Here is a 14842-nt window from a genome sequence, read left to right as displayed (position 1 = left end):
GCGCATCTTCGTCGTGTCGATTTGTCATCTCGTTTACATTTTTTGAGTCTTATAGGCAGCACCTTAAGTGTTTTGTCATAGCCAAAATACATTACATAATAAAATGCCCGAAATTGAATTTGTACATCAGAATTGCATAGAATTTAATAGATGCATAATTCTATGCAATTCGGGCATTTGTTTGCTTCTAACTTTTTTAGTGCATGCCGTAAACTTTAGTCTTAGGTGAGCAGTGTAAACGCTTTATTTGTCTTCGCCGTCGTCTTTTGATGTTTGGCTGGCTGCGCAGTGCGCATTATTTTGGTCTTACTTTTCTATTCTGTCTCTCACTTTTGTTTCGCTTTTGTTGTTTTTGCACATAGCATAGCGAAGCAATTGTAAGAGCTGATGGGTTAGTAAATACCCTGCATGCTGCATACTAAATATACGTGCATTGAGTAATGAGCAGTTCTAATATGTGCAGGGTATTAGAAACTTGCAATTGCAAGTGCGTGATGAACTTGTAATACCCTGCATATACTAAATATATATACGTGCATTGAGCAATGGAATCGTCATACCCTGCAGTCAGTTCTAATGTGTGCAGGGTATTAGAATAAACAACAACATGAACTAAACCGCATTTGTATAAAAATTGTGTTTGGCAATGAAAATTGTTGGACATTGGCTTTCAGCATTTACACACCAACACACACACACACACACACACATGAATTTTTCGTGGCTTTTGCAGTTTTCCCCTAAAAATGTGTTTTCTTTTCTTTTGCTTTTCACATGCAGCAAAAGTTGTTTTGGTTTTTATTTTGTTTTTGTAAGAATTTTAACAATTTGTGCACTTTCTTTTGCTTGCTAGCAAACATCACGTTGGTGTTGCGATTGCTGCGATTGTGGGTGTGCAAGGAGGGCAAGGAGGGGATGCGGGGGAGGAAGCAGCAGTAGCAGCAGAGGCAACGTCAGCTTTGGCAGCAGCTGCTGCGCCCCGTTTGGGTCAAGTTTTCAAGGGCACGCGTGTGCAGTGCATGATGGATGTGTTTATGTGTGTGTTTGTGTGTGTGTGTGTGTGTGTGTGTGTGTGTGTGTGTGTGTGTGTGCGGGTGCGGAGAGGGAATCTAAGTGTGTGGAGAGCAAGAGTGAACAGACCTCTACTCTCTCGTGTGCCAATAAGTTCGTTCGTTCTCGCTCTCGCCCATCTAACGCGATCAGTTACACTTGCCCAGCCGCACACACACACACATACACACACGCATACAAACAACGCACACGCGTTCGCCGACTCTTTCGCACGCGTTTGCGTTTGGCCTTGCACATTGCGGTTTATTCGCAGCTGCGTCACCCGCTGCACTTCCGTACACACACACACATACATACGCATACATACATACGTTGGTTATTCTATTACACACGCTCTCTGTCTCTCTCTCCGAAAAAGCTCTCTCGCCGCTCTTTTTTGCTTTGCTCCACATCTAATGCGCGTTGCGAGTGCGAGTGCAATTGTCGCAGCGACGTCGTCGTCAAAAAGTGAAAAGTTTGCTAAAATAAAAGCAAAACAAAACAAAACGAAACGAGACGACGAGACGAGGCGAAAGAAAGAAGAAACGCAAACTTGCTGTTGCTGCGTTAGAATCGTTTTATATACGCCAACGCGCAGCGCAGCGCAGCTGCATCAGCGTCGCAGTCGCTGCCGCTGTCGCTGTCGCTGTTGTCGTTACTCGTTTTCATTTCGCCTGCGGTTTCAGTTGTCATTTTACTACAGTCGCTGTTAGTTATTTGTGTGCGTCGTCGCCGTTGTCGTCGTCGCCGTCGCTGACGTTGCATTCTAAGTTGGTTATATTTTTCTCTGTTCGCACACGCATCCATCCAATCAACAAAACAAACAGCAACAGCAACACCCTTTCATTATTTTTGCATTTTCGTTGTTGTTGCTGCTGTTTTTGTCATTCGCGCAAATTTCCGCTATTCGCTGCAGTGCGTTGAGCGCAAAAAAGAGGCGCGCAAAACGCATGCGTCTTTGTCGCTTCTCAGTCGCGTCGTGATCTCAAGGCTACACGCGTCACTTGTTGTTGTTGTCGTTGTTGTTGTTGCCGCCGCCGCGTCTGCGTCTGCGCCTGCGTTGGCTGCGCTGCCCCTGTACGCTGCTGCGTGTACGTGTTTTGTACGTGTTCATAAGCGCAAATTCCTTTGGACGCAGTCCGTGCCTTCGTTTATTATTGTTCTTGTTCTTGTTCTTATCGCGCCGCGTTGTAAAATTGCAAACAATTTTCTGTGTGTGTTTTCCTTGTGCTACGTTTTAATTATTTGCATTTTTTTTGTGCTCGAGTGTTTCGTTTTTCTTTTCTTTTTTTTTTTTTTTTTTGAAGTGTGTTTTATTTATTTATTTATTTTTTTTGCTGTTTAGCGCACAAGAAATCAACGCCACGTTTTTCATATAATTATAAGAAAGAGCAAGCAAGCGTGCAAGTGCAAGCGAATGAGAGAGAGCGAGAGCGAAAGGAAGAGAGAGAACAACATTTTGCAACATTTGTGAAAAATTCAAATCGTTTTTTTTTTTGTTTGTACAAACAATTACAATCACAATCACATATATAATATATATATATATAGCATATAGTGTGTGTGTGTGTCGTCGTCGTCGTCGCTGCCTGCTGCATAAGCAAACAGGGTGAGTCAAGTTAGAAAAAAATCGAATGCAACACACATCGCGTATACGCGACGCATCACATCACGCATACGCACCGTGAATAACTTGCATATCTTGTTTTTAACTAATTTCTCTATAAAACGAAAGTTTATGTTTGGGGTAGTTAAAGAGATTTTGTATTACTTTACAGTTAACAAATTTTATTCGAAACGAAAATTTTTATTTTATTTCTAGTACATATTTTATTGTAGAGTTAGTCAATTGATTATGAATAATATTCAAATATTACATTTCTATATATATATTTTTTTTAAAACTATACTTTTACCATAAGTAAAATTGTTGTTGGTATAAATTTTACCATAGTGAATAGTTACTTAATAGTTTATTTAATACTCTCGGAATGCATTGCATCTTCTCAATGTCTTAAGTCTTTTAACATTTTTGAATATGATGCGAATTTCCTGGATTATAAAATAATAAACTTGGTTAATTTGTTTATAGCACAGACATTCTGTCGTTGCAAAAATTCCGTTTGTTGTCACAGTTCCGTTTTTTTTTTTTTGGTTTTTTTTTTTGGCTATTTTGTTTGTTGTTTTTGTTGTTTATCAGCGCGATTTGTTTTGCCTTTATCAGTGGAACGAAATTTGAAATCAAGAAGAGCATACGAAATTTGAAATGAAAACAGAATTTGAATTGAAATAGGAGTGCATAATATGCAAGCCAGCAACAGTCGCAACCAAAAGCCGATAAACGCTGGCAGCGACGTCGACGTCGACGTCTGCGTCGTCGGTTTCTGATAAGTAATGATGGACGAGCTCGGTGGTGGGGGTGGGGAAGGGGAAAGGCGGTGCTAAGCGTAAGGTGGCAGAGCGAAGGGCGCCGTATAAATGCGTGTGTGGACGATAAGGAACAATAGAAACGAGCATAGAATAGAAAGAGAAGTGTGAGAGCGACCGAGACAGAGACACAGACAGAGAGAGAAAGCGATCTTTGCAACCAGGTGCGACTACAAAAACAAAAGCGCTGATTTCGCATAACAATTATTGTTGTTGCTGTTGTTGTTGTTGCAATGCTCTGCTTAATGCAGCGCAACGAATTGCGGCGAAGCTTTTTCATCAGCCTACACATCAAAACAAAAAAAAGGAAACAAGTTCGACAGCAACAAGAACGTTGGGCATGCTCGACTACAAGATACGCAGTGTGACCAAAGCAGTGAAATTTTTACTATATTACTTTAATTTGAGGTATTTTCATAATTGTATGACAGCAACAAGAACGTTGAGTGTGATAGACTAGAAGATACGCACTACTCTCAGCATTTAGTGTGGCCAGATCAGTTAATTTTCATTATATTACTTTAATTTTAGATATATTCATACTTCAGTGTGACCAGAGTAGTTTTTTATTATATTACATTAATATTATTGATATTTGCATATTTCAATGTGACCAGATCAGTAATTTTTATAATATTACCTATTTTAGAAATTCAGTGTGACCAGAGCACTTAATTATTATTATATATCTTTATTTTTATATATTTTCATTTATTGTGTTTTTAAGATTGATGAAATATGAGTTCAAAAAGCTGTAAATTATCAAATTCGAAAATTTTCATTTTTTTTTTATTATTGTATTTAAAAGTCTTTAGTTTAACATTCTCAACTATGAGATTAAAGGTTTTGAAGATCGACTTAAATAAATAAATTAAAATAAAAAAATACAAATATTTTCAAATACAAAGTTTGCTATAAATTGAGTTAAATATTAAAATGTGCTAATTCTGAGGTAAAATAATTATGCATTAAAATGCAATTACTGCAGCCTTTGGTTAAAATGCCCTTTTTGGGCTCTGAGTGTGTGGGGTACGAAAAGCCCAAAAACACAGCAACAGCAACTACAACTAGAAAAAGAGAGCTAGAAAGAGAGAAAGAGAGAGAGAAAGAGCGAAAATAAGGTAAAACCGAAAAACAGCAATACACCCAACCGCAAAAACGTGGCGAGCAGGAAGATTGGGGCAGAGAGCGATGATGTTGGATAGCAAAAATCAAGACTAGAGAACACAAGCAGTGGTTGAAGGAAGGAGGAGTAAAGAGGTGAGGTGGGGGCGTGGGCGGGGGCGGGTGCAGAGCTTGAGCATAGCTGATTTTCCCACGAGTGCCGCAACGCTTTTCATCAACGTCAGCGTTGACAGACAGCCAACGACAACAGATGCGAATGAGAATAGGCAAAACACAACACAACAACAAAAAAAAAGCAGAAGAGAAGAGAAAAACAAGGGACAAAACCAAAAACAAAAACAAAAGAAAGGAAAACAAGTAAAACGCAGTGCAAAAAAACTAAAACGAAACGCGAAAAGTGAAGCAGCGATGCTCAGGTGTGAATAGCATTTTGTGTTTTTGTTGTTGTTGCCCAGTTTCCTCAGCTTTCCAGTCAAACACTCCCACACACACACACACAGACAGAGAGAGACAGAGGAGAGGAGAGGAAGAGAGAGAGCGAGATAGAGATAGACAATACCCCTCTGGCATCCTAAAAACACTCATAAATTTGATTCAATTATAGGCAAATGGGAAAATGCGAAAATGGCAAGTGAAAGGCATGAAAACTCATGTTGCACGCTTAGCTTAGCGGCAGTTGGGAGGTTGCACAGCAGTGAAGGGGCAACTAAAGGCCAAAGGAAGTTGCAAATGAGTTTGGTAAATGATGCCCGAACAAACTGCATTCAAAAAGCAAATCAACCAATCAAACTATTATTCATTTATTTTTAAATTTGTAAAAAAAAAGAAATTATTTAAAGGAATTAGTGAAATGTGATTTATTTTGAATTATCTATTATTTTATTAGTTTATTTATTAATGTATCAAATTGCAAAAAAAGATTAAGATTACGTTATTTGATTTAATAAATTTTGAGAATAGAAACGTTTTCTATATTTATATCATTTAAAACTAATATGAATTTAAAACTTGTTTTAAATTTCCTTTTACTATTTATTTAATTCCCTTTTTAGTTTTTTGTAATTTTAAAATAATAAAATGATTTTTACATTTATTTTTTTGAATAGCCTTTAATAGAAAATTAAATGAAGTCGTCAAATTTATGAAAATTCATTAACTAGTTGTTATTTGTGTTTAGTATTTTAAAGGTATATTTATCTAGTATATTTTATATGATATGAATGTCATACTTATTATTTTGATATTATTATTTTTGCTTCATCTTAGTTTGGTTAACGCAAAATGAAATCATTTTGCATTTGCATAATGACAAAATTTGTCATGCAAATGCGAAAACGATATTGCGTTTAATTAATTGAATGTTGAAATGGAAATGCAAAATGCAAAATGAAAAATGCATTCACAGCTCATTTCTAAGTAGTTTCGCTTCGACTTGCATTCATTTTGTGGGTTGTGCTCGAGTTTGTTAAGCAGTTGCATTCGCTGCTTTTGTTGTTGTCCTCTCTCTTTTAACTTATTTGATATAGTTGCTGCTGTTGTTGTTGTTGTTGTTGTTGTATCGTGACAGCGGCGTCGTCATCGTAAAAAAAATACAACAACGAAAAAAAAATAAATATATGGGTGTGGGAAAAGTGGGCGGAGTTAAAAGTGCGACTCGTCGTCGTCGTCAGCGTCAGCGTCGTTGGCGGTGGCGTCAACTCTTCGTGTCTGTGTATTTAGTTGTAATTGCATTTGTACAACAACGACAACAACAACAGCAACAACAATCGCTAGTACAACGACAACGACAACGACAACGACAACTGCAGCAACAACAATTTGCTATTTGCTGTTTTTTGTAGTTTGCATGCGACACGCGCTTAAATTGAATTGGATCATATCAGCCTGTTTTTTTTTCTTTCTTGTTGTTGCTTCTCTTCTCTTCTCTTCTCTCTTTTTTTTTTGTTCACATTGCTCATACGCAGTGTTGTTGTTGTTACTTTGCTGTGCAGTAAAGTAAATTTGTAGCCACGCCTTAACGCTCGCTGCCTTTCTCTCGCCAACTGGACATTTGAAAGTTGTCGTTTTTCCCCCCAACAAGCATTTAAATTGCAACTATTTATGTGCTGCATACCCTGTAAATAGTTATCCCAAAATAAACTATCATATTTTTTGGTATTTTTAATGAGATTCCTGAATTAAAAGCTGGGTTTTGTTATTGAGTTTTTCAACTGTTAAAGTTGCAGATTGATAAATTATAGACATTTTTAGATTATTAATTATTCACTTTATTAGAAATTTGGATAATTACAAGTGTATAAATGCAAATATAAGAAATTTCAAGTAAGAAAGCTAAAGCTAAAAGCAAAGCATTGCGGCATACAAAATCATATACCGAAGAATATTAAGATATACTAAAGGCAATATTAACTAAATACCGAATAATACTTCGACATAAAGTTTTTGTATATTTGATTTGTCCATTTTTTAAAATAAATATACCAAATAAATATACCGAAATAATACAAAAATATGACATAGTCTAAATAAACCACATAACAAAAAAAAAACAATAAAGTCATATATATTATATACCAAGAAAATACTAAAATATACCAAATGATATACAAACTATATATTAGACAAATACTAAAATATACCAAATGGTATACAAACTATATATGGAAAACACCCAAAATGTATAACAATGGCTATATAAATGATAAACCGCAAAAATACTAAAATATACCAAAGTAATGTATTCCCAAATTTTGAACTCAATTTTATATGGCGTTTTTGTTTCAACACAACCAGTTTTAAGCGATTACCTTGTATTGGGTTCTTTTGGTATATACCAAAAGAATACTAAATTATATCAAATGGTCAAACTTTGGATTTTCCTATAGTGTGTTTTGTGTTCACTTTCCCTGTTTTTGAGCACTCACCTAGTTCAGAGTATTCTTGGAATATACCAAATGAATATACCAAAATAATACTAAATTATACCAAATGGTCAAGCTTTAACTGGATTTTCCTATAGTGTGTTTTGTGTTCACTTTCCCTGTTTTTAAGCACACCACATAAATATACCAAAAGAATACTAAATTATACCAAATGGTCAAGCTTTAACTTGATTTTCCTATAGCTTGTTTTGTGTTCACTTTCCCCTACCCGCTTCGAGTGCTTGGCTCATTTGTTTAAGCTGTAGTTTTGGTTGCGTAGACGCGTCATTGTTATTGTGGCCCTGAAATGTCCATTATTTCATTAGGCAACAATTGATTTCCTTGCCACGCAATTGGCAATTGGCAATCGGCAAATGGCAATTGCCGCAAGCTGCATTCGCAGCTGCATTTGAACTTGCCACACAATTTGATGAATGAGTTTAATCAATTTTCACAGCACTCGCTGCAGTTGCCAGTTGGGCAGTTGGGCACTTTGCCATTGTTGCAAAGGTTGATTGTTGATTGTTGCAGTTCCAGTTTCAATTCTTGGCCAGCGTGCTGAGTGCTGAGTGCTGAGTGTGTTCAGTGTCCAGCCCCCCAAAGACCCAAGTGTGCACTTGACTCTGACTGCAAACGCAGAGTCTCAGAGACTGAGACTGAGACTCAAACACAGACTCAGACTGAGACTGAGACTCAGACTGAGACTGCACTGAATTGCGCTTAATTGCAGTTCGCACTTATGTAATGGGGCCGAGCAAATCCAAATCGAAAAGCAATGCAATCCATTCTCTCCATTCCAATCTCCATCCACCATATTCAATGAATACAATGCGAGGCGGCATTCGCTTTGTTGTTGCTGATCGATTGTTTATTAATAAGCCAGTTCTTAATGTACCTAAGCATCTATATATCTATCTCTCTCACTCTTTGTGTGTATTTCCATTCTGCACTTCATTATTATCTTTATCTAATTGCCGCTTTTGCCTTTCGCTCTATTTTCAGGTAAGTGCAGCCTGCCATCTCTACACGATTCATTTGTGCCGCGAATCCACAAAAGTTAATGGGTAAATCTTGTGTTAAAACGAAGATACTTTTTGCCTTACTACAATCCTTATTTCTTTATACAAACTAGGGGGAAATATATTAAACATTTCAAGTATCTTAACACTTTCATTTGAACCTGATTAGAAAACTTTGAATTATGTATATTTCCTTATAAAAATTTCGATGTGAGTTAAAAAAGATTGACAAATTTGAAAAATTTGTATAAATACAGACGTCAATACAAGATCCAATACAAGTCAATTAGGAAAAGTAAAAATATATATATTATATAAATAAATTCAAAATAGGAGCTTAATTTATTAGATTTGAAAACGTAAGCGCTTGGCATAATGTAGAAATCTTATGTTTATTTTCACATATTGTATTCGAAATCGAGAAATTTCAGTTCTTATATGAATCTTTTTTTAAATACATGTGTATAGTATTTTTATATACTGTATATTTTATAGTATATGTTTTTTTTGAAGTATATTGTATTTCTATATACTATATATTTTGTAGTATTTTAGTATTATTTGAAGTATTTTTATATACTATATATTTTATACCATAAGTAGTATTTTCTAAAGTATGGTATTTTAATATACTATATATTTTGTAGTATTTTAGTCTTATTTGCAGTACATAGTATTTTTATATACTATATATTTTATACTATAAGCAGTATTTTCTAAAGTATATTATTTTAATATACTAAATATTGTGCAGTATTTTTTTGTCTTATTTGAAGTACATAGTATTTTTATATACTATATATTTAAAACTAACGTAGTATTTTCTAAAATATAGTATTTAAATATACTAAATATTGTGCAGTATTTTTTGTCTTATTTGAAGTACATAGTATTTTTATATATTACATATTCTGTAGTATATAAAGTATTTGTTGTGCTGTGTAGTATTTTTATATACTATATATATTATTATTTCTTAAATAACTTTACAACACTGTGCTCTGCACATTTAGTTAAATTTTTTTTCCATTTTGCGAACATCCCTTGTGAGTAAAGTGCACAGAAGCGAAGTTTATAGAAAAAACGGACCCACTGACTGGCTCGCTGACTCTTTATGCTTGCACTCACCGTTATAAAGTCCTGTTCCGTCTTTTTGTCCGTCTGTCTGTCTGTCTGTCCGTCCGTCTGTCAGCTGTTTGTGTTGACCCAATTTCATGATGCGCGACTTTTTGCGAGGGGAAGATTTCTATCAGCTTAATGAATATTGGCAACCCTTTTATGTTCGTTTTGTGTTCTTACTTGCCTCGTTTTTCGTTTTTTTTTGTTGGCCAGGTGAAAGTTGTGGCACGTGCCGCAGTGTGTGGCAGCTGCAGGATATGTTGCGCTAATTGTGAGGGAAATGCGCCAGACTCTTCTTCTATGTGCCGTTAGGTTCCTTTTCCTGTCACCAGGGTGAAGCGCAAACTTTCACTTGCAAACTGACAAAAAAAAATAACCCCGAAAAGAATGCGTGGCAGCTGCCCCCAGTTCGCAGTTGTTGCATGCCACACAGCGCATTCCGTTAGCCATAAAAGCAGGCATCAATCATATAGACTTGGCTACCTGCAACCTCATATCTGCCACAAAATGGGGCGTTATCGCTCTTAATGACGCGTCATTTGTTGCGTCTCTCTCTCTGTCTCTCTCTGTCTCTCTCTATCTATCTCTCTCGTTGCTCTCAAGAGTCCAACTTATTAGATTTGCACATGCCGAACGATTCATCTTTTAATTACCGCGTTGAAAGCGCACATTTTTCAATACCGCATCGATTGCGCGACGGCGCAGCTCCATCTCCCTCCCTGCCTCCCTCCCTCTCTCGATCACTCTTACGTTAGCTTGCTGTCTCTGTCGCTCTCGCTGCCCACGCATGCCTGAGCAATTTTGCACTGCGCTTTGCACTAAAATAAATCTACAGCGATTTGTTTGTTTGCACAAGCCGCCAACTCCATTCCGTCCCCGTCCCCCTCCCTCTGACTCCCCCTCTCCCCCGCTCAACAAGCGTGCGGCAGCTGCGCCTATTTTTGGAGGCGTCTACGCAGACTCCGTTAAGCGCTCGAGGGAACTGCACTAAATATTAGAGGCTGCTTAGTTTAGTTGCTTAGTTGCCTAGTGCATATTCATGTGCATATTCCCCTCTCTTTCACTCTTTCACTCTGCCATACTCGCTCTCTTTCGCTCTTTTGCGCTCGCTTGGTGTTATTTATCATAAAAAATTGCTCAGATTTGTTTTGCGACGGCAAAGACATGACGCTCATTTGTTAGCCAGCGAACTGGCAAACGAGAGAAGCGAGAGCAGCTTGTGTGTGTCGCTTGTTGGCCAGAGAGGGGGAGGGGAGCAGATGAGGAGAGTGGGAAGGAGGGAGGGGGGAGGTAGACCGACACTGACTACACCAGCTGTCTACCTGTGACCAACTGCTTCCTCTCTCCCTCCCCCTTTGAATGCTTTCACTCTAGACTAGAGAAACCTACGAAAAGTGTTTTGCAGCGAAATCAAATGATACCCTGCAATTTAAGACGGGTATTAATTCTGCCTTGGCCATTCATTTGCCTAATGATATTCATGCTTAAAAGTGTTTATTTTCATCTCAAACTTGTTGGAAGTTGCAACTCAAAAAAGTCTAGGGTATCTGTTGATTGTGCAACGTTTAGCCACTGTTTTTAAACTTTTTATTGTAATTAATTTACAACAAAGCTCAATAAACCTTAAAATACTGGGTATCCATGCATCGAATACTTCGTTTTCGAATATAAAGATAAGATTTGGGTTTGGACAACTCTTTATGGCTTACAGGGTATGTGCTAGTCGAGCTGTTACCAGCAAATTAAGCGAATTACTTTGAAACTTTAGAAATTACATATTGTGTATGTTTGGTAGCTAGAGTTGCCAACCACTTTGCATAAATTAAGATTATTAAGATATGAGAACATAAAAATTTTTAAATATTTCACAAAAATGATCGCCAAGTTATTCAGTTATGTTTAATAAGCTTCTCGCATATATAACTTACAAATTTAGGATCGTTTTTAAAAAAAACTTTAACTTTAACTTTTTTTTATATAGTTTTTTGTTTTCCTTAACTTGATTAAATTTTTCTACAAAAACGTTCCAACTATCAGAAAAAAAAACTAACAATTTGTATTGTGTAGTTTATTTTCATATAATAGTAAAAATGATTATTGTAGAGAAAAAATTCTGAGCTAAAGGTATTTTGAACAGAAAGCTTGGCAACCCTAATACAGATTTTGTTTAACACTAAAGTATTTATTTTACTATTTAAAATGGTTAGATATAATTACAATTAACACTAACGTATTTCTAAAGAATTGCCTGCAAAGGCCTTCCACTTAATTACTTAAGTATTTACTTTCAAAGAAATACAGGGTAGTGTTAATTCGAGCATTGATTCACACATTTCACAGTGAGAGATATTTTAAGATATAGAAAACATAGAACACAAGGTATATTTGAGTCTGCTATTAATTAAACGAGTTTATAACAAAAAAAGTAATCACTACAAAAAATACAGGGTAGTGTTAATTCGAGCATTGTTTCATAGATTTTACAGCTGGGGAGAGTTTTATAAAATAGTGAACTATAGAATGCAGCTTTAGCTTTAATTCCACCAATTTACTAAACGAGTTTACATCAACAGAGATTTTCAACAGCAAAAAGTAATCACTAGAAAGTATACAGGGTATTTGTGAGTCGATCATTCGATGGATTTGTTGCAGGAACTGGGCGAACACTTGGGTCGTGTGTTCTTATTTTTATTAATGCAGCCCGCCGACTGTTGCCAAAGTTCAACGCAAATATAATCTGTCAAATAATTTATCAGTGTTTGCTGACGATGAGATGAGAGCAGCAGCAGCAACAACAGCAACAGCAACAGCAACATCCACAGCAGCAACAGCAATACGAACAGCAGCAATAAAAAAAGCATTGAGACCTCGCTGTCTGCGCCTGTTGCCTTGTGCAAAGTTCAGTTCAAGTGCTTGACAACAACAATCGAGAAACGCGCATCGCGAATCGCGAATCGAGCATCGATAAAGAGATGCTTTCTTTTGCGAATTCTACCTTTGCGATTTTCATTTGGAAGCGATTTGTGTGTGTGTGTGTGCACACTCTCGACTATTGAGACTTTCAGTTTACACAGATGCTTCAACAGCATTTATTTAACTAATCTCCTTTCTTTCAGCTGTCAATCAAGCCGTCCCCAAGTAGTTCTTATCGAGCCATCGACATAGGAATTGACAAAAATGAAAAAACAAAAAAAAAACATAGAAGCAGAAGACAAATACAATGATTATGTAGAATTTCAGAATTTCTTTGTTTTTGTTTTTTTTATTGTTCGTCTTTTTTGATAACAATAAAAGTCATGTTTAATCAATGGAACTAGTTCACCAGCAAAGAATCATTTGGAATTTGAAATATTTGCTAGTTCCGGGTTTGCTTTGCATTTCGCAATCTTTTTTTTTTTGTTCTTGTTTTGTTTTGTTTTATTTTTTCTTCGTCTTCTCTGCTGCGTTGTAAAATGTTTTCAATTGTTTGTTGGCATTCTCGCTTTTGGCTCGCTGTCGATCGACAGCGTGTCTGTGTCTGTGTGTGTGTGTTTGTGTTGGTTTGTGTGTTTGCTCGCAAACAGAAACGATTAAATTATCTCAAGGTTGCACGCGCGCTAGTTTGTGTCTGCTTCTTCTTCTGCTTCTCATTCTTCTTCTTCTTCTTCCGCAACGTTGCTGTCATTCTGCGCTATTTTTCTACGCTGTCGATTTTCCTTTAGCGTTTGCGTTCATTTCCCTTACCACCTCTTCTCTCTCTCTCTCTCTCTTGATCACGATCGCTTTATGCATTGCAATCTATGCAACATTGAATATGCCCAAAAAAATAGTTTGTGACTCAATTTCATTTGTATACAACACACACTTGAATTTCCTTTCTTTTTATGCTGATTTAAGAAATTCAAATAATTGATATTCAATTTGGTATTTTCTATCTCCTTTTTTATGCGAATTCAAAAATGATTTCACATAATTTCATTGCATTATCTTCTTGATTGTTGTTCATATGTTAAATATACAATGTTTTTGGTGATCAAATCAATTTGAATGCAGAAACAGTAAAAGTATTAGAAGGTAGAAGGCTGATGCAGTTGGATCTTAGATTGACAATCTAGTATGTTTTTAATTGTATGGTATATTTTCTACATAATAGTATATCCATATACCAAATAAAGTCTTTGGTATAATTTGGTATAGTAATTTAATAATTTTAACATAATAGTATATCCATATACCAAATATAGTCTTCGATATACCTCAGTATTTTTTGGTATATTCATATATGAATTTTGACATAATAGTATATCTATATACCAAATATAGTCTTTGGTATAATTTAGTGTTTTTTTTTGTATATGCATTTTGTAATTTGTAACGAAATAGTTTATCAATATATCAAACATAGTATTTGGTACAACTTATTATTTTTTGGTATATTCATTAGGGATATTTTTAGAATAATACCAATAGCGGGTATCTTACAGTCTATATATTTTTGTACTTTGGTATTTTAAATATAATATTCTTCTACTTTTCATTACTTTTGGATTATAATGCAATTTAACTGCAGCAAAAGTATTCTTATTTTGTTTATAAATTTATAATTTGAATTATTCCTTTAGTTAATTTTCTTTTGTTTAATTGTTTAGCTTAATTCTTAAAATATACGAATTTATTCTTTAATTTATTGATTAAACTCTTAACTTTGAAAAGCTTACTAGCTATGCAACTTTTATTACTTTTACATTATAAAGCATTAATGCATTATTCAAAATATTGCATAATGTTGATGCAGTTTTCTCTGTAACACAGTTTAGTCCAATGTCAATTTGCTGAGGCCAAAAAGGTTAAGCCAAGCTGTCTGTGTTTGTGGTTGCTGCTGTTGCTGTTGCTGCTGTTGCTGTTGCGTGCCTGTGGTTGCCGTGTTTCCTGAGTTCTTCATCTGGCGATCTGCGGAATGTGTTGAGCTGCCCTCTGCCACGTTTGTTGTCTGGCATTGTTACCCAGAGACCTACAGACAAGTGCTTGCTTGGCTGCTGCTGCTGCTGTTGTTGTTGTCGCTGGTTGCTGGTTGGTGTCAAAAGCTTGGGCGAAGGCCACAAGTGAATGCGGAAGCTGCAACTGTTGTTCTCGCTTCTCTCTTTGCTTCTCTTCTCTTCTGTTCTGTTCTCTTTGGCCTGTTACACCTGTTGCTGCTGTTGC

The 14842-nt window shown here is 36.0% G+C and overlaps 1 protein-coding gene across 7 annotated transcripts in view; it reads left to right on the top strand.

Moving 5' to 3' along the window:
• LOC133849225 (pneumococcal serine-rich repeat protein) overlaps positions 1 to 14842 on the top strand; it is a 198756-nt gene that overhangs the window by 82739 nt on the left and 101175 nt on the right. Inside the window, exons 1-2 of one of the 7 annotated variants that reach the window (XM_062285147.1) lie at positions 1714 to 1820; positions 2396 to 2659. The exons of the other annotated variants lie outside the window; for them this stretch is intronic. The gene's annotated coding sequence lies outside the window, so the exon portion shown is untranslated. Of the gene's footprint in view, positions 1 to 1713; positions 1821 to 2395; positions 2660 to 14842 lie in introns of those variants that run through there. 7 annotated transcript variants of the gene reach the window in all.

The sequence above is a fragment of the Drosophila sulfurigaster genome, chromosome X (genome assembly GCF_023558435.1).
Source record: "Drosophila sulfurigaster albostrigata strain 15112-1811.04 chromosome X, ASM2355843v2, whole genome shotgun sequence".
In the NCBI taxonomy this organism is placed as follows: domain Eukaryota; kingdom Metazoa; phylum Arthropoda; class Insecta; order Diptera; family Drosophilidae; genus Drosophila; species Drosophila sulfurigaster.
The sequence above is the reverse complement of the archived record's forward strand: the minus strand, read 5'-3'. Positions and strand labels throughout refer to the sequence as shown.